The sequence below is a fragment of the Dicentrarchus labrax genome, unplaced genomic scaffold, assembly GCF_905237075.1.
Source record: "Dicentrarchus labrax unplaced genomic scaffold, dlabrax2021, whole genome shotgun sequence".
Classification (NCBI taxonomy): Eukaryota; Metazoa; Chordata; class Actinopteri; family Moronidae; genus Dicentrarchus; species Dicentrarchus labrax.
In genome coordinates, this window is record NW_026136710.1 from 22,850,768 (window position 1) to 22,870,406 (window position 19,639).

Sequence of the window (19,639 nt, forward strand, 5' to 3'; positions counted from 1 at the left end):
AAAGGATTACGGTACGTACAAGACGTGAAGTCACCACGCTCCCAGTGAGCGCTAGTTGTTGTTGTGTGTGATCCATGCTGATGAGACGGCGGCACATCGGTCCGCACTTTATTGTTAACTGTTAAATAAATATGCCAAGAGCCTTAAGATAATTAGTGTGTTCTACTTATCCTCCATACGCAGTAGAGGACTGCGCGCTGCAGTAAATAACCCCCCTTAACACAAATAATCTGCAAATGATTTAAAATTGTGTAATTGCTTGATTTATTGTAAATAATAATGACTTTCGCATGCAGTGCAACTGTCCCGAGAGCAATTGTTAATTTTGGCTATGCAATTTCAATGTATCGCCTGTGAGTGTCGCCAACTGAAAACTGACATAAGCAAAAAATATGTACGTACGCCAGCAATGAAGCTCCCGTGGAGGACCGCACATTCTCACGTTCATTTCACTTTTAGTACATCCAAACGTGAATGTGAAAAAAGGCGTATGCACAAAATTTGTGCATACGTTGGTACATGAGGCCCCTGGACTTGTAAACAGCACTTATTTGTGTTGTCCAAAAACTTTCAACTGAAGTATAAAAAAAGCTTGTGATGTGTTCAATGATATACATAAAAATATACATATATAAATATAAATATATAAATAAAAAATACTGTTCATCACAGCTTTGGGTGGTAAATAAGGTCTGCCTTAAATGTGCCTTAAACAAGTCCCTCAGACACAAAGTTTAGGATGATCTATTGGCAGGAATGGAATACAATATTAATAGCTATGTCCCATTAGGGTATAATCACCTGAAAATAAGAGTGTGTTTGTGTAACCTCAGAATAAGACATTTTTATCTACAGAGGCAGAGTCCACCATGTTGAATCAACATTTTTCTAGCCTAGAAGGGACAAATCAAACGCTGGCTCTAGATAGAGACTTTCACATATTAGCAAGTTTGAGGTTTCATTACTGCATCATCACTGTGTTTTTGTTACCTCTAAAATGAGCCGTTTTTGTCTACAGATGCTACCAATTGCCTTACGTGGAGTCCGCCATGTTGAACCGCCATGTTTCTACTGTAGTCCAGAACAGACAAACCAAACACAGTGAGTTTTGTGGCAGTTTCTCCTACGGACTTCACAGCCCTTGCTCATTATCAGATTTATACAAAATCCTACATACTGGTCCTTTAAATGTAATTGCAACAGAAGTAGCTAATAGCTCATTTGCATCTGCTGTCTCTGGAAAGGTAGACAAAAAAACAACCACAGAACACTAAATATATTAAACAAACAATACATAAAAGTACATCAATGTGAGATGATATCATATATTATAAATACAGTAAATATAAGGCAGTAACGGAAGGGAGGTCTAGTATTTTTAAACAATATGGCACTGTCTTTTAGTGGGACCTGTCTTAACAGGTTGTCCCAATAAAATGAAATAAAGGGCCCTGCAGAACCCTGTGTCAAAATTGTTTATATTGTGCTTGCGTAGTAGATTTGCCTCTTAAAAGTTGTGTTTCATCAATTTGCCCAAATGTCATTTCAGCATAGTACTACTGGTTGCAATGGACATAATGGGAACTAATGGGGTACATATTCTCAAGAAAGTTGAGCTCCCTGATCCCTAAAACCACTTTGGCACAGAGATTGTAATAACGAAAAGCTGTATAATGACTGAAGTTGATTCTATATTATGTATAATAATTGAAGTTGATTCTATATTACAAAATTAAATATGTAACAACGAAAGGAAAACAAGATTATATGATTGTAACTAGTTGTTTGATTAATAATGAGTATAAATGCATAACAGTCAGTTAGGAACTATGGAAAATAAGACACCAACAACTCCAGGCAGCGGCCCAACCCAAACCAGTCCCTGTCAGAGGGACTCGCCAGGAATGGCCCAGTGCGGAAAAACAGCGGAAGAAGGCCCCGAAGCAGAGGTGGACACAAGAAAGAGCTATCCACTGAGGTCCGAGGCACGAAAGACTAGCTTGCCCAGCCCCAAGAACCGACAGGTGACACCGCCCCGGTGGAAAGAAGAAATCAAAATGGGCCTCGTAGACTATGAAGGTCAGGTCAGCGAATCAGACCAAGAAGCTGGCGATTCAGAAGGAGATGAGGACAGCCTGTCCTCAGTTGCAGGGCAAACTACAAGAATTACAAAAGCCTAAAGAATTGCAGGTAGGACAACAAAAGGGAGAAAAGAAGGAAATTGAGCTACTGCGTGCGTCAAACCTCGGAGAGGATGGCAAGGGAGCCCAAATGGGGCCTGGTAATAACTAAAGATGAAAGACAGGCCTACATACCAGAGGTCGGTCAGAATGATTATAACATCCCAGAAGCATGGACCGTTAGGCTGGAAGATCGGAAGGCGCTTGAAATGACTGCCACAATGGGGGAATGGGCTAACATCCTCATGATGCCCACTTACCCCACATTAGCAGCAAGCAAAAGCCCAACCAGCAATTTTAGAATAGGATATACAGCAGTCATATATGATGTTCTGCTGAGAAGAATGAAGAAGGCAGCAGTCAAATTTGCAAGCAAAACAATGCAAGAAATGCAGAAGGAAGATGAGACTACCCATCCGCAACTAAGCCTGTCAGTCTCTAAAGCCGAGCCAGAACTTAAGCCTGGCCTGACCGAGGTCCAAGCAAATGAGCAAGAGTTCAAGGAGTTCAAGAAACTCAAGGCCTTAGTGCGAGGCAAGAGGCCTAATGAAGACACAAAAGAGTACCTAAGGGAGGTTTGGAGACTCATTGAGACAAGCACCAAAAACAAAGATGGCAAGAGGCTATGGCTCAGCCACGCCACCAGTCAACCAATTGACAAGAACGAGCCAGCACGTAAGAACTACGAGAGATTGGTACTGGAAGACATCGAAGACGAAGATGCACACATTGCCAGGGCCCTAGCGGGGCTAGATCAGGGCCAGACCCTAGCCCAGGTATGGCATGGGATGAAATTAGAGATAACTTCCAAACGTTATGTGAAAGCCCCGAGGCTGGTAACCTCCAAGAGACCTGGAGCCACCACCCCGATCCCCCCAGCAAGACAACCGGCACTTTATCAGGATGCCGGTTGATGACACTATTGTCCGTGAAATGGATGCTACAGTAAAGGCTTGGGATCTGGAGCATAGATACTGGGAGGAGAATGAAAGAAGGAACAAAGGCCACCAGGAAATCAGCCAAATCCCCAAACCAGCTCAGGGTCTTTTCAGCCAAAACCTCAACCAGGATCAACACAACAGACAAAGCCAGCTCCTAAAAAGGGTGGATACTTGACTAGCGAGGAGTACAGCAGGCTGACACCAGCTACAGATGAAACCCAAACAGAAAAATTGTATAAAGCCGTAGACATACCATCAACCACGGAGAAGAAACTACAAGAAAGTGACTTCCCTCAGAAGGGGAAAGAAAAACTGAGGCAGATCATTTCTGAAGCCACTATAGCCCAGTTCAAAAATGACTGTGGAGACCTAGGATCCAAGTATATCCACACCATCGAAGGAGGAGTACACCCACCCGTGCGACAATACCCACTGAACCCAGAAGCAGTACAAGAAATGGACAAAATCGTAAAAGAGCTCAGCGCACTGGGAATCATTAGAGAAGAACCTAACCCAATCGTCCGATTCAAGCGGTGAAGAATCCAGAATCAGCAGGCCACAAGCAACTCCAGCATGGGAGCACATTTTCGATTCACCATCAATTTTCTTAACCCCTTATTGCAAGATTTAATTTACAGTTATATATAAAAAAAATATTGCATTGTTTTTGCATTCAAGCAGATGCTAAAGAGATTGTTAATTTGAATATAGCACATACAATAGATATAAATTTAGCTATGATGCAAATTAGCGACATTAGGCATAATTGGGCATAATAGTAAGTAAACAAATTTCCAGTCTCAGGTATGTAGATTATTTTATTGATGCTGCTAATGCTGAAACAAGGCTTTGACATTGAATAACAACATAAATTATGTGCAATCATTTCTCTTCCATCATCACAGTATTTCAAATGTAGCTTAATACTGTAAAACCCCTTTGCTGCACAGTCGCAAGGACTAGTATCCCCTTGTTTGCAAAAGAAAACAGTGCTACTCGTGGAATTCCCGAACGCAGTTGTTGTTCTTGTTGAGGCACAGGTGAACATTGCACTTTGAACATTTGAATACAGTCTGGCCCTTACCATTTGGGCGTTTGCAGCGTTGCCGCCCTCTTTCAACCACTGGCCAGTGACCCACAGCATCTGACGGGACTTCCAGTGTTGCAATAGCCTTAGCTGGACCTCAATGTTTCTTCTTCTCGATTTCCCTCTCAACATCAGAAGAAGGCCGCCCCCTCTTCTTCCTTGCCTTGCATGCAGAGTGCCTGTGCTATTGATGTTCTAAAAGCGAGCAAATCCTTCTGCTTCTTTCTTGGAACATCCAGTGAATCAGAATCACATCGATATAACAGCCAGCTGTTTATGATGGCCATATCGACAAAGTGAAAAAAGAACCTATGGTAGTACTTTTTTGACCTTATCTGGATGCGATAATATGCAATCAGTGCATCAAGAGCATCGACACTGCCCATGAACTTCTTGTACAGGCCGACAATGCTTGGGCGTTCCACAGAAACCTTCTTCTTCAACTTTCTGTCCCATCTTTCTACGCTAGAAACAGGCTGGGCACTGGCAAAAGTGCTGGCAACGATCACCCCTCTATTGTCAAACCATTTGACTGCTCTTACTTCTACACTGTCTACGACAGCCTGTTTCCCTTCAAGTATCCCTTTTCCCTTCTTCTTCATGTCGCTGTCTGTGCTGAAACTGCAGCCTTGCAGGCGACCTTGCTGCACAGTCCCAAGGGCTCGTATCCCTCTCTTCGCCAGAGCAGCAAACAAATCCAAGGAAGAAAACCAGTTGTCAAAATACAACAAGTGATTGACCATCAATAACTTGTGCAAGCTTTAGGACAATGTTTCCACTTGCACCAATAGCAGGTTCTCCAGCTACAGGATCAATTTTCCCTGTATATATGTCAAATGAATGCACCAGGCCTTTTGTATCACAAAGCACAAAGATTTTGTATCCCCATTTGTATGGCTTCTTGGGGATATATTGCTTTAGACCAGATCTACCTTTGAAAGGGACCATTTGTTCATCAATAGACAACATTTGATCTCGAGGGAGACCCTGAAATTTTTGGAGAAGTGAATCAACAATTGGCCTGATTTTGAAAAGCTTATCCTCATTGTTGGCTGCCATGTTGCTGTTGTCATTGAAATGAATGAATTTTTTAATTTCTTCCCATCTGTCGCGGGACATCACATCAGCCACCTGCGCTACTCGACATTCACTGGACCAGTACATTCTTGACCTTGGTGCATGCATAACACTCATGTACACTGCAGTGCCAATAAACTGCTCCAATTCATTTTGATCCAATTTGAGGGCACCATTTGGATTTCTTTGTGTGCAATACAGATTACTTTGTTGTACAATAGTATCACAAAGATCAGCATCAAAAAAGTCTCAGAAGTACTGAATGGGCTCTCTGGTTTTATCAGCATCAGGAAGAGCACCTTGCCAAATTGGAATGTCTTTTGCAGAGTTGTGTTGTTGCACCGTCTCCCACACTACCTTTTGCCATCTTCTCCTTGCAGTTGCAGCTGATTGCCTTCTAGCACCAGTAGCACTGGTGCTAGCAGGTGCATCATGGTTGCTCTCGGAGTCTTCATCACTGTGCTGTCTTCTCCTTGCAGTAGCAGCTGATTGCCTTCTTGCACCAGTAGCACTGGTGCTAGCAGGTGCATCATGATTGCTGTCGGACTCTTCATCACTGCTGCTTTCATCACCTCACTTTCGGCTGGTGGAACCCTGGTTTGAAGTCCACCAGCTCGCTTCCCGTAAAAAGTTGATGAGTCCAGTTCTGCCTAAATATAAAGGGTAGAAATTGCATTTATATCCCAGCATGTTATTTTTATTCTGTTTTGAACATAATTCAATGTTGCACACTTACTCTGCACATACAGTTGTACATAGTCTATATTTCTATTTCTGCATAGTTATATTTTATATTATATTTTTACATAGTGCTGTTACTTATTTATCTAGTTTATACCTTTTATACTGCTACTTGTACTCGACATTCATTGTGGACAGCAAATAAAGAATTTGATTGTACAGGGAAACATGTTTTCCTTACTGTGCACATGACAGTAAACACTTTGAATCTTGAATCTTGAATCTTACAATAATAACAGAAGTTAATTAGGAGCTAAATTTATCAAACCATTTGAAATATATGCACAGGAAAAAAGAATTTCTACGATATTGCACCTAAATACAATATTCATTAGCAGCCATTAGCTACATTAGCTATAATGCCTAATGTAGCTAAAATGGACAAACCTAAATTTGCAAATAACTTCCAAAATTTCTGTCACATGTAGGCTATTCCAATATATCAGCAGTAGAAGCAACCAATACGCTGGTATGTATTTTTATTTTAGCACAACATACCTCAAATTTGGACAATTTTCTGAATTTAACAGCCAAAAATTCATGTGCTCTGCCGAGCCGACACTTCCTGTTTCATCAACCGGATGTTGTAGAAAAGGCCCCAAAGTTGGGACATATTATGTTTAGTGTGTGATGTTTCATAGATGTAGTGTTGGTCAGCTCATATAGGAGTGCCCCCCCCCTGCTGGTTATGTAGCGTAACTGACGGCGCTTGGTCAGAGAGGTGTGTGCTCCGGTGAGACGGCAGAGTGAGGGATTAACAGTTAATTAACATCACGGCAAGTGGTCTGTGCGTGGATGAAAAGTGGGTAAGCGATGACGGGACTGTTACCTGCGGAGTTACCATCCCCGCCACCGCCACATAACAGTGTTCAGGCAACAGTCAAGCCTCCATATGTTAAAGAAGAGGTTATATCAGCCCCTATTGCTAAGCCGCTCAAGAGCCTACTACAAGTTCAGCAGTCAGCATATGGCATCGTTCCTGCTACCAGACCATTGGAGAACCCTGATTCTTATCAACGCCCCTGGTTTAAGCCGGTTCAGCCTCCATTGCAGTCCTTCAGTTTGCCTCCAGCTGAGCCTAAGTATTCTGCAGCTTGTGGTGTTATCAAGAGCATGCCGGGATGCAATCCCCAGCAGATTCCTGGTGGGTCCTGGATGCAGCCACAACCATTGCCTCTAATCAGGACCTCCCATATTCCAGAGTCCAGCTACTATGGACCCCACCCAACCATTTGCAACTTTTCCCATCGTGAACCACGCGAATTTGCGCGGCTGAAGCTGTCATTGGAGAACCTCTTACCACCAGGACCCCCTGAGCTGTTTAAGTATCAAGTGTTGGTCAATCACCTGCAACTAGAAGAGGCTCGGTTGATAGCAGACGCTTACCTCAACTCTCCAACGCCCTTCTCCGACACGATGGCAGCCTTTGAATGGTAAGTTTGGTCAACCACATCAGATTGCATTGAGGCGTATTGCTGCTGTGTTGGACTCACCAGATATCAGGTGGGGAGATGTTGCTGCATTTGAGAAGTTTGCACTCCAAGTACAGTTGCTAGTGGGAATGTTGAGGACATTAGGCCTTGAGGACGAAGCAGAGTTACAGTGTGGCTCACATGTTGCTGTTGTTACCACCTGAGCAGAGAGCCGAGTTTTGCCGCTGCATGTTCCATCGAGGCACACAAACTCACACCTTACCTGATCTATCAGAGTGGCTGAAGTATGAGTCCTGGTGTCAGGACTCTGAAGGACAGTTAGCAGTGACAGGGGCTAGGGAGAGGCCAGTGCCCCGACCTGATGGTCACCAGAGTAATCAGCCCACTACCGTGCTCCATGGTGGGAACAATGCAGACAAGAAGCCAGAAGTTCGAACCCCGGGCAGCTCCTTTAAGGGGAACAAGAGTAAGCCTTACTGTCCATTCTGCAATAAGGAGGAGCACTATCTCAGTCAGTGTGCAGCAGTTTCCAGGCTGACCAAGGATCAGCTAACAGAGTGGATAAGGAGCAACAAGAGGTGTTGGCGCGGTGCACGGTCACATCAAGCTGCACAGTGCAACCTGAAGAAGCCATGCCAAGGTAAACACCTTCAGGTGCTGCATGAGGTCAACTTGAGGTCACCTAAGGCGCCAACAGCAGCATCAGCGGTAGCGAGCCATGCTACGAGAGCCACAACGGAGGTGCTGTATCTAGACCGACCCACACACCCACTATGGTGGCTGAAAGCTCAACTCCTACGCCATATTGGATGGCAGTTCTGAGACAACTATGCTGCTGCAGGATGCAGCAGAGATGTTGGGGATGCAAGGACCCCCAGAGGACTTACCGCTACGCACCATCAGACAGGAGGTCCAAACGCTCCAGGGTGCATCGGTGTCATTCACCACTTCTTCCCCTGTGAAGCCAAAGATCAAGTTCAAGATTAGAGGTGCATTCACTACCGCTCGCATTGGATTGGCTGGTCATACTTACCCCATGAAGCAGCTCAGGAGAAATTACAAGCACCTCATTGGCCTTCCTATACAGACCCCCACGGATGTGAAACCTGTGTTGCTCATTGGGAGTGATCATCCCCACCTCATCACCCCCATCGAACCTGTCAGGTTGGGGCCTCCAGGAGGACCTGCTGCCATCCACAAGAAGCTGGGTTGGACACTGCAGGGCCCAGCTAGTGTAGTCCGCCACCTTGCCCACCCACAGCAGTGCCTCTTCACAACGGTAGCGCCCCAGGTAAGCGAACTGATGAGACATGTTGAGAGACTATGGCAACTTGATATGGTCCCATTCAGGAGCGAGAAGCTCGCCACCCGCTCAAAGCAAGACCATGAGGCCATCAGTATCCTTGAGACCAAGACCACCAGAGTAGAGATCGAGGGCATACTCCGTTATGCCACCCCACTGCTGCGCCAGAGGGACATGCCGCTCTTTCAGGCTACCAAAGAAGCTTTCATGCCCACCTTGCAAGGCGTGGAACGGCGACTGGCCAAGGACCTTGCTCAGGCTGCAGCCTACAGAGTGGAGATGGTGAAACTTATCAAGGCAGGCTCTGTCATCAAGTGTGGTCCTGAAGCACCAGCTGACGAAGGTCGTGACGCCTGGTACATCCCACAGCATATGGTAAGCCATAATGGCAAGAATAAACTGGTCGTCAACTGTTCCTACCAGTACCGAGGACAGAGCCTCAATGATTACCTGTTGCCTGGGCCGACTTTAGGAGCATCACTTCTGGGAGTCCTGCTACGCTTCCAAGAACATGCAGTAGCGATCAGTGGAGACATCAAGGGCATGTTGCACCAGGTTCGCCTCCTCCCAGGAGATTGTGCCCTCCTCCTCTTTGTCTGGCGTGATGTCAGCTGAGGGGAATCTCCTGCGGTGTATGAGTGGCAAGTACTACGTGTAGTCCGTGCTGTGCCACGTTTGCCTTACAGCGCTACGTCAATGACCACAGCCAGCCAGAAGAAGACGTGAGGATGTCAGTCGAGAGGTGTTTTTATGTGGACAATTGCCTCCAGAGCGTGTCCACCATCGTCGAGGCAAGGCACCTGGTTGACAAGTTGCGGACCATCTTGGCATCCCCTGGGTTCGAGCTACGTCAATGGGCCAGCAGCGAACCAGAGGTCATAGGTCACCTACCTGAAGAGAGCCGTTCTGCTAGCGTGGAGCTATGGCTAGCTCAGGACAAGACGGACACTCCAGAGTCCACGCTGGGGCTGAGCTGGCTCTTCCACACTGACGTCCTCGGCTATAAGCACCGCCAAGTGGATTATGGTGTCCCCACAATGTGCAACATATACAAGGTTCTTGCAAGTCAGTATGACCCTTTGGGGTTCATCTTGCCCTACACCACCCGGGCTAAGGTACTGGTTCGGCATCTTGGGGACAAGCACCGGGGCTGGGATGACCCACTACTGCCTCAGGAGCTTCTGCAGTAGTGGCAAGCTTGGGAGGATGAACTGGGCGTCCTACCACAGGTCACCCTGCCCCGTCCATACTTACCTAAAGAGGTGGATCTCTGCAGTCTTCACACTGAGGTACACATATTTTGCGACGCCTCTGAAGAAGCGTATGGCTCTGTCGCGTACCTCCGGTCCACTGACCGACATGGTGGAGTGCATCTCTCCTTCCTGATGGCTCGCTCCAGAGTCACTCCCAAGCGGTCACACTCCATGCCCCGATTAGAACTTTGTGCTGCCCTTATCGGGGCACGGCTCGCACAGGTTCTAAGAAGAGAACTCACGCTCAACATCGACCAGATGATCCTGTGGTCTGACTCGACGACCGTGCTGACATGGTTGGAATCGGAATCCTGCCGATTCAAGGTCTTCGTCAGCACCCACGTGGCTGAGATTCAGGAGTTGACCGACGGGGATGTTTGGAGATATGTTGATTCGGCAAACAACCCCGCTGATGATGTGACTTGAGGGAAAAGGCTGAGGGAACTAGTTGAGCCCAACAGATGGAGTCAGGGACCCTCCTTTCTCCTGCAGGGTCAAGATTTGTGGCCAGAGGACCCTTCAGTTGACCAAGCCCATGATGTATCAGAGCTGCGCAAGTCTGTCTTCTGTGGGGTCACAGCAGTAGTATCAAGTCAGCCTGCTCCAGACCTTAACCAGTACAACTATTGTGCTCAAAAAAGACCTCACCATTTGGGAGAAAAATCTGCAAAGTGTGTGGTCGGTACAATGCAGGACGCAGGGGGCAGAGTGTGGACGGCCACACCATAAAAAGTACCGTACCACAAGCATCAGTATGCATGGATGTAGCCGGCCCAATGGGGGTGCCGGGAAAGAAAGGTGAGAAATACCTTTTGGTGCTAGTAGATTCTATGTCAGGATATGTGATCATCAAAGCAGTAAGAAAGGCTAAGGGCAGCAGTGTAGTCAGCATGCTGGATCAAGCATGCTCTCATTTGGGAGCAACTCACAAGTGAACCAGTGGTGCCAGCAGAACGGGGTAATGAGGGTTTATTACAACCTACCACCCTACGTTAGATTGGCCACTATCTATGGGGTGGTTGCCCTAAAGAGAACAGCCTCAGGACTCTGGGCAGGCAAAGGTCTGAGAAAGTTAGATTGTGTTAAACGAGGAGGAGGAAGAGGTGATGAGTGGAGAGAAGTTAAGAATCCTTGTGTGGTTTGCTCAACGCCATCTACTTTCAATGGGAAGGAACCGGGAGTGAGAAACCACTCAAGTCAGATGGAGCGAGAAGTACATTTAAAAACATGCACTATAAACCCATGAAAGTCATGGACGCTTATGTTTGTGGGTTATGCCGAGTGACCATGCTACCCAGGGTGATCATCCTGACTCAATGGGACCTACGGGGAACGAAATTAGAGCCAGCAGAGTGCACTTGCCAGTGGGATGGTGAAGTCATTCAATACTGCAACAGTTGCGCCCTCCATTTGAGGAATGGGAGACTGATGCAGGTGAGATGAGCCAATGGATGGCAGGCTAGGAGGTTTCTGTGCCCACTCAGGGCCTTTAAACCAACACCTGGCGAGGGGAGTTGGACCACAGCACCTGTGGCTGCAATTGCATCCCAGAGGCGCGAGGACAAAGGGCCTTAGAAACATCTAAGTGCCCACCCTTGTGTGCCCTTGAGCCAGATGGCTATTGCCCGATGACCGAAGAAGGGGGCAGATGAAGATCCCTCCTGGAAGAAGCGATACGCCAGGGATGGCCATATGATCCTCAGTATGGGCATGTGGCATGCCCACCATTTGTCACAAGTCAAGTCCCACTGGCACCAAGAGTGTTTAGATACCCAGCAAGACCAGGTTATACCCCAGGCCTGGAGAAATTACCAGATGACATTAGGGAGCAGGCCCATGAGAAAGGAAGGGAAGGGCCCTGGGAGCTTGCCGCCTGGGGAAAGCTCATTAAAGAAACAGTTGAGGACCCCGAGGCCCAGTCAGAAGACTTACCCGACATCCCAAGAGAGGAAGGAGCCAGAGGTACCAAAGTAAATACGGCCCACCATACTTAGAATTACCCGACCAAACAATAATGCTAGGTTGGCCAAAAAGGGATTATGAGTCTACTGGATTTTACTGGGTTCGGGAGGATACTGTTGCAGCAACTGGGAGTACAAACGGAACACAGACCTGCCAATCCCTGGCCAGGTTGTGCTGCAAGTGGTAATATTGGACGGGATAGAGCTGCAGAAGTTGCGCAGCTATGGCCCATGGGGACCTCGGGACCAGCTGGTGCCAAGGTGTCCAGAAAAACCTCAATGGATACTGAACACGTAGAATTCAGATAAATGCAATTCAAGATAAGGTGGGGACCTCATTATGCTGAACCACTGCAGGGAGTGTATTTTGATATCTGGCTAGGACCATGGAAGATTTGGACCAATAGCCCCAAGATGTATCGCCAACTCATCAAAAGAGACAAGGAATCGAAGTGCTTTGTAGTTGAGAACCAGTACCAGTATCTACACGCCATCCACAGAGCCATCGACAAAGAAGGCTTGCCCCTCATTGGCAGTACCAGCTACACGCTGCAGCAATCACGAGGGCTTAGGCATGACGCCCGGGTCCAGCTGATGGAGCTTGTGATAGAGCCGAGGAATGACCCCTACTGGAGCAGGTGACCTGCGGGTGTGATAGTCACTTCCTGGAAGTGGGCGTGGAAGGAAAGGGCCAATATTCAGACCTACTCAGGAACATCACCAGAGACTGTGTAACCAAGAAATTGAGATATCTAGCTCCATGTTTTTGGAACGGTAGGCGTCCAGATGAAGGCAGTTAGAAGCTAGGCGTGTCTCCTCGCCACCAGCTTAAACTGTCCTCTGCTGAGACCTGGCAGTGTAATACCCACAGGCTAGAGGATTGGACCCTTTGAACAGGGAGCTGGTCCAGTACCACCTATACTGGGGTAATTCGGGATCTAACAATATAGGAATTGCACAGAGAGCAATAAATAAGTGGGGGCTCAGTAGAGTCATTTTTGCCCCGACCCCCTAGTGTATACAGAGTATACATACTTATTTTTGGGTAGTGGGCAGTGGGATTACCCCACCCAGGTGCATCATTCAGTGTTCTCAAGATAATTTTTTTTTAATTGATTTTATTTATACTACTTGCATTGTTGATATTCCTATTAAAAGTATTAAATATTTACCAGCTTGGGGTTCCAACATAGGACTACTGGTTGCAATGGACCTAATGGGAACATGGAGGTAAAAGGGTACACACAGGCACAGAGGGTAATAAGTGGGGGCTCAGTAGTTGCCCTTGCCCTCTAACAGGATAATCCTGTTGCTGATTGCAACTAACTGAACATCACAGGCATCTGTATTTGACTAATTGGGAATTAGACAAACATGAAAGGCCCTATCTACAGCCAGTGTTTGGTTTGTCCATTCTGGCCTACTGTAGAAACATGGTGATTCAACATGGTGGACTCCATATAGCTACCTAAGCCTAACCTGACCTCTGTAAACACAACAATTCCTATATTGAAGAGATTATACACTAATGAAAACATACCTATGAAAATTATATTCCATTTCTGACATTAGATCCCCAACTTTACCTCCTGTTTTTATTTATCAGAATGAAGCAACCAAAGCATTAGTATCTGACGTGAAACAGAGCTTGTTATTTGCCCCAGTATTATATCAGAAATATTACTAATGTCAGTGTCCTGAATGGTTGAGTAAGAATACTAGGCTGTGTTCTTCTAAAATTAATTTATTTTCAGTATATCCTGTCATGGAGCACAGTGTTTGTCATGAATAGATTTTGGCCTGTTGGTGGTGCAATAGATTACATGTTAAAGGATAATGTATCATGGTCAGAGTTTGCAGTATACATAGAATTTATCCAGTGACAAATGTACTGGAACAGTTTAGAATTGATTACAGATGTGTTTTTTGTGGAGGGGATGAGGAACCACTCCATTCCATTTTTATTATTGTCCAGGTGGATTTGGACTGATACTTGAGGCGATTATAAAACTGAACCTTTTCCACACTTTGTTTTAGCTTGAGAACAACAAGATAGATGCAATGGTCAAATTCCAAAGCCATTTTTTAAAATCTTTGCAATGAGTCTAAGCATTATAGCACTGCAAAATATAAAATTAATTGAGGAAATGTCACATTTTAGTTGAATATGTAAGTGTATAAGATGGCAATGTCAATAGTTATTTAGGTTGTCGTGTCTTCTACTTTTATTTTCTATGTTATTTTGAATGTTAGCCAGTCTTGGTCTTGTTGTTATTCATTGCTCCACTATGTTCACCAGCTAGTCTCAAACTGTGTCTGCCTGCTGTTTCCTGCTAAGCAGGTAGTGTACAGTGAGTTTATCAGAACTGCCTGCTGTTGTTGTTGAGAGAGTGAGCAGAAACAGTAAAGTTGTGAGCCAGAAAACCAAAAGCTAAGCTAAAACATACAAACACATTATACAATTCTTTGTCTGTGTTATGTATTTTTAAGGATTTTAACAATCAGGAGCACTAGGACGAGCCAGAGGAACCCGGTTTTGTCACACATTATCTGTCTCATGTAGGGGAGACCGGGACTTGTTGTCACACGGGTAAGTTGTCACATTGCAATCATCTTCTCCACCAGGGGTGCTACTAAAGATTGGAATACTAGTTTTCTTCCTTTACATGGTCAGGTGTCATGTCCTGTCTGAGAAGAGGATAGCACATTGTGAGCTGAGATGAGCACCAAGTAACCATTTTGCACAACCCAAAGTAAAAATATCAACTTTATATATTTCAAAATAAGCTTCGTTCAGATAAAAATCCTAACAGTGACACATGTGGACTTGTTAGAGGAGAGATTAAGGCATCCTGTCATACCTCAGTCATTGTTCTGTTTTAAGCTCATTTTAAACTAGAGCTAGCGTTAGCAAACATGGTAGTTTGGGGCAACATGTCTCAGTCATTTTGGGGTTAGTTGTCACATGTGACAACTTACCCCAGAATAACAAGTTTCAAAAAGCATTGAAATTAACATAGTCTGCTTATCAACAGTTGTCATAATGAAATTTTGACATTATTTTTACAGAAAAAGGGTGGTTTAAAGGAGAGGAGAAAGCGAGAAGGAATTACAAAAGAAAAACAGAACATGGCAGTGCAGCACCTGACGTGATGCTGAGGGCAGTCAGGCAGGTGAGCCTAGCTAATAAATCAATCAGGAGTACAGCAAAGGACTGTAATGTCAACTACCATACCTTGACTCAGTACTGCAAGACATTCACCCCTGCTGAAATACAGAGTCAGCTGTCCAACTACGGTGGTTGGGTACAAATCACCATGGCAGGTTTTTAGCGCAGAGTTGGAACTGCAGTTTGAGAAGTATATTATGAGATCAGCTGACATCTACTTTGGTTTGTCTCCAACTGAGGTGAGAAAGCTGGCATATGAATTTGCAGTGGCACAGGACCTGCAATTTTCGCAAGCTTGGTCTGACAAAGAAAAAGCCAACGGTGGCTGGTTTACAGGCTTCCTAAAGCGGCACCCTTCACTCTCTCTCAGAAAACCAGAGGCAACTAGCTTCGCCAGAGCTAGTGCCTTTAACAAGGAGAATGTCAAGTCTTTTTTTGACAATCTGGAGAAAGTGTTAATCAGAGATTCCCTGGGACCAAGAGATATCTGGAATATGGATGAAACTGGTGTGACAACGGTACAGAAACCAGACCGATTGGTAGCCAGGCGTGGGTTCAAGCAGGTGGGGTCACTGACATCTGGTGAAAGGGGTACACTGGTGACGCTTGCTTGCACAGTGTCAGCCACAGGGAACAGTTCCCCCCCCCCACTTCATATTTCCTCAGGTGCACTTTCATGATCACTTCATCAACAATGGGCCGCCCGGCAGCAAAGGAGGAGCAAATCCCACAGGGTGGATGAAAGAACCACACTTTGTTGATTTCCTCAAGCATTTTGTGGAACATGTCAAGTGCTCAAAGGAGAAGCCCTACTTACTCCTTCTGGATAACCACTGCTCACATCTTTCTATTGATGGGCTGAATTTTGCCAAAGAAAATGGCATCATTATGTTGTCTTTCCCACCCCACTGCTCACACAGGCTGCAGCCTTTGGACAAAAGTGTTTATGGGCCGCTTAAAAAGCATATAAACAATGTCTCTGATTCCTGGATGAGGAACAACCCAGGTAAAACACTCAATATCTATGACATCCCCGGGATTGTGGCAATTGCCTATCCTCTGGCTGCAACCCCACTGAATATTCAGGCTGGCTTTCGGGTGACAGGGATTCAACCTTACAACAGGGATGTGTTCTTGAAGACAGAATTTGCACCATCTTATGTCTCAGATCGCCCCTATCAGAACCCAGCTCTACCAAGCCCAAGCACCAACCCGGCCATTCCAGGACCCAGCACTGACCCAGCTACTCCAGGCGCAACACCAAGCGATCACCTCATCCTTTCGTAGTCATGCCACCTCCACCAACACATTAACTCCATAGGATATTAGGTCTTACCCAAAAGAAAAAAAAGTTAATCAGCAGAGAAAAAAGAGAAAAACTGCTATTCTCACAACACACCTGTGAAGGAGGCACTTGAAGCTGAAAGGCAGACACAAGGGAAAAAAAGGCTATTCAAAAAGAAATTCAAGGCAACCAAATCCAAAATACCGAGGGCAAGTACAAAAAGAAAAACTCCAGATGACTCCTCATCGGAAGAAGATGAGTCCCTGTGCCTGGTCTGTGTAGAAACATTTGGAAACAGCCGCCCAGGAGAAACCTTGGTGCAGTGCATAATATGCAAAGGATGGGCCCATGAAGAATGCACCCCTGGCAAATCAGTTTACGTATGCCAGAACTGCAATTCGGATGATGACTCTGACTAGTGAGGAAATTTGTTTGTCAGGTTTTGTTTGAGTTTTTATGAATGGATCTTCCAGTTGTTGTGGGAACTGGTTTAAGTTTGATAATGAACCAATGCTTTATTTTTTTGTAATTCAAGTCAATCTGGAATTTTGAGCTTAAGAAAGGTAAAACAGGCATTTGAGTCTGAGAGCCATAGCCTACGTGCCAGCAGTTCCTAAGGACTTTAATCCAGTGCATGTTGCATAATATTTTATGTTAACATTTGTTAGATGGCTTTTTCAAGCTCAATGAAAAACTTTTTCTGTGCCTGACTTCAATGTTCACTTTCAAGTAAAAAAGAACAACAACAATAATTTTGTCCTTGTTTAATTAGTTGCAAATTCCATTGTGACATCTTACCCCATATAGTGAGACCACTTACCCGATGGTGGGGCAACATGTCAAATGTTCACACTCTCTGTTTGATTGCTTATATCTCTGCACTGACACAAGATATGAAAATGACATGAATACAAAAGACTTTGGTCTTTCATCTGGTACACTTTTTTTTTTTATATATGATGTATTGATTCCAGAAATATATAAGAGTGTAAAAAGTGTGACAACAAGCCCCAGTCTCCCCTACTGTCTCATATACTCAGGCACAGACAGGTAGGATCACATTACAGTCAGGTTCAGTCAAATTCATATCATTGTAAAATTTTAACAATGTTTTTTTTTTAATGGGAAAACATGATCAAATTTGCAGATATTTTACTTTCCATGGTCTGCCTTTTCTGTTTCTGTTTTCTTTTAATGTTTCTAATATGCTATTAACCTGCCAGGGACTGCAGATGAAAGTAAGCCTGTATGGCTAAATCTGGCACATTTACATAGTGGACATAAGTCCATGTTTTAATTATTAATTTATACATTATACATATCATTGTTCTATTAGCTCTTTGGTTGTTTTAACTGCGTACCTTTCTAATGCAGGATGAGGCTGTTTAACAGAGACAGAGGGCTCTGTGAATATAGCCTGTGTTCTTCACTGTGCCCTCATCTTGTGAGATTAAAAAAACATTTCATTTAGTTTTATTTTTCACAGAAATTAATGAAATGTTGAGATATAGGCCTACCTATATAAGTTTAAAGTTGTACCCCTTAAAATCAGCAACCTTTGGCGACCCCTAGTGGAGGTCGGGGCCCCCAGGTTGGGAACCAGTGATCTACTGTATGTTCTAGTATCTTCTTCAGCATATTTCTGCCTTGGATCTGACATAAAATATCAGATTAACAGACAGCTCATCTTCAACCCATTTTAGGTATAAATGAAAACTAAACCAAAGGGTCTAAAAATATAGGTAGATTATAGATAAGTACATTTCTGAGGTAGTTTGGATCACTAACAAACATCTACAGAAATATTTCATTCATTAGTGCGACAGTGACCAGGGAATAGTGTTTGTAAAAGGCTACGTGACCTGATTTAAGGGGTATTCTTCACTAATTATATTCAACTTCACCAGGGAATATTTTTTCCATACAGTGAGGTCACTTATTACTGCACGAGCTCTACTTTTTTCAGCTAATTGTGGTGTGTCATTTACTCTGCGGAATTACCTCGAACTATAACGCGTCCCGAGTGAGATGATGCGTATCAATTAAACCTGGTTATTTTTTATGCCTGAAATAATTCCTAATGTGTGTCTACAACTCCATTAAAGTAAGTAAAGTTGAAACAGAAAGGAAGAGAAAGTAGGAAGAGGTGAGAAAAAGAAAAGAAATAAGGGTGAGATGAGAGGTAAGGAGAATTTTAGATGTATCATTCCCCCAAGCAAATAATTCTATGATGATTCTCATTACAAGTCTCAACAAAGTTTTTCATACATCTGGGTTTACCTGAAACTGTGTCACAGGGCTAACAGTGTTATTATGGGAGGACCATTTTCTAATTTGTCCTCTTAGTCTCCCTCCCTCCCTCTCTCTGTCTCTCTTCTTGATGTCTCCCCTCCCTTGTTTTCCCAATTACAGCAGGTGCAGGAGAGCACTCTTTCCCAGACTCTTGGAGAGCTCCATCTCCCAGTCACTCTCCTCATCTCCTTACTCCCAGCAGCACCAGTAAAACCCCTGCACTCCTTCCCCTGCCTCGGCTGCTGCTTCCAGGACGAGCAAGACCACTGAAGTGCCCCTCACTGAGAGCTGAAGAGCAAACACCGGTCTGAAGAGGTATGTGTGTATTTATTTGTTCTGCTTTAAAATGTATGGGTACTGGGGGTTTTAAATGCATTGGGTGTTGAAGTGGGTTCCTTTAAAATATATGAGTGTAAGATAATAAAAGAAGGAGGAAACCTGGATATTAAAGGATCAGTTCTCCTGATCATAAAAAAATGAAACCACGTCAGGTGTTTGAGATTTCTGCCTCCACCCCAATGCAGTGGAGTGGAATTTCAGTTGCTGTGCTCACAACATTGAAAAAATCCAAACCAAGACTAAAACTATTAGCTTGGTGATGTATGTATGTATGTTTTATGGCCTGAACTGACCTTTTAATTAGCAGGGTGAATAGTGTATGATGTTATAAATGAATCATCATCTTCTTAGTGTATTTTTAATGTCCCATAATGTTCTACTTGAGATTAAATGTCAAATAATGTGTTTTTCACTTTATATATAAGGTTGTATCTTAGCAAATCACGTGCATTTTATGTTAAAGTCTATATTAAAACAATACTTACATGCCCATTTGTATGTTGAAAGAGTTATTGGACGCTGCAGTTCCTTATTCTGTTCATACTGGTCGTGAAGACATTCCTTTCGAATGCCACTTC

At 44.5% G+C, this 19,639-nt stretch overlaps 1 protein-coding gene across 4 annotated transcripts in view; it reads left to right on the forward strand.

The window, feature by feature from the left end:
* LOC127370336 (excitatory amino acid transporter 1-like) overlaps window positions 1–19,639 on the forward strand; it is a 35,013-nt gene that overhangs the window by 1,870 nt on the left and 13,504 nt on the right. For 2 of the 4 annotated variants that reach the window (XM_051412318.1, XM_051412321.1), the window contains exons 2-3: window positions 1,019–1,101; window positions 18,843–19,037. The gene's annotated coding sequence lies outside the window, so the exon portion shown is untranslated. Of the gene's footprint in view, window positions 1–1,018; window positions 1,102–14,466; window positions 14,567–18,842; window positions 19,038–19,639 lie in introns of all 4 variants that reach the window. The other 2 variants (XM_051412319.1, XM_051412320.1) reach the window with 2 other exon arrangements.